This window comes from Populus euphratica, unplaced genomic scaffold, assembly GCF_000495115.2.
Source record: "Populus euphratica unplaced genomic scaffold, PopEup_1.0 scaffold414.1, whole genome shotgun sequence".
In the NCBI taxonomy this organism is placed as follows: domain Eukaryota; kingdom Viridiplantae; phylum Streptophyta; class Magnoliopsida; order Malpighiales; family Salicaceae; genus Populus; species Populus euphratica.
Genome location: NW_011500038.1, coordinates 326,398 through 327,467, shown reverse-complemented (window position 1 = coordinate 327,467; position 1,070 = coordinate 326,398).

The following is a 1,070-nucleotide window of genomic DNA, read 5'->3' as shown; positions in this document are numbered from 1 at the left end:
TTAAAGGTATCTTATATTATTAGATATATTATTATAAAACATGTTTTAGTTAAGAAGTTATTGGTACTTCAAGTGCAAAATGATGATATAAAACCTTAATAAAAATGCACTTTTAAGTACTAATCAGAGACCAAGGACCATATTGTAAAAGGTATGTAACTTCAAGGTTTCATTTGAAGTTCATCAAGGGCTTAATTGCATTAAATCACAAGTTTATGGTCAATTAGGTGTTTAATTAAAACAAATTGAAAGCTAGAGGACTTAATTGCAAAACAGTTAAAATCCCTAATTCAAACCTAAAACAATGTCATTTTGCGTATTAAAAGAAATGGAGAGAGAGGACCAAACGACGCATCGTCTAGTCACTGTTCATTATCTTCTTCATTTTTTTCTGAAAAAACTGGTCTAGTCACATCCTTTACAATTGCATTTAACATCCATCAAATTTGACAAAACATGCACAAAAATGATCCGCTGCAGTTGCTTTATAACCCCAACTAAACATTTTAGTTTGAATGGCAACAAGATGGCATTGGCGCTGGCCTAAATAGTTTAACTTAAGTAGCCTTTTTCCGTAGATTAAATAAGTCATGAGGCACACTTTGAGCCAACGGTTGAGATTCTTCTCAACCAAATTAAGGGTTCAAAATTTTTTCCTGTGTAGAAAATATTACCCTTTTCAATCTTCTATGAATAGGAGTGGATTTCATGCTCTGAGGGAGGAGAAAATCGGCTCCAAAAATCGCAAAAAACCAGCCTTCTCCCTAATTTTTTCTGCAACGAGTCCTCTCTCCTCTTTGTCTCTCCGTCGTGGTCTTCAGCTACCACCACCCTCATCACTGCTCTTCTTATCATTATCTCCACCGCAAGAAACCATCGAACCATTTCACGTGGTGGTTGCACCACTTCTCTCTCTCCCTCTCCCTCTCCCTCCCCCCTTCTCCTGTGGATTTTCTTCTCCTTCTTTCTTCCCGCTATGACCAACGCCGACCTCCACCATTACAACTGCCAGCGAAGACACCATCCTCTCCACCAACACGACCACAGACCCTCATCGCCTCAAGTGGTTC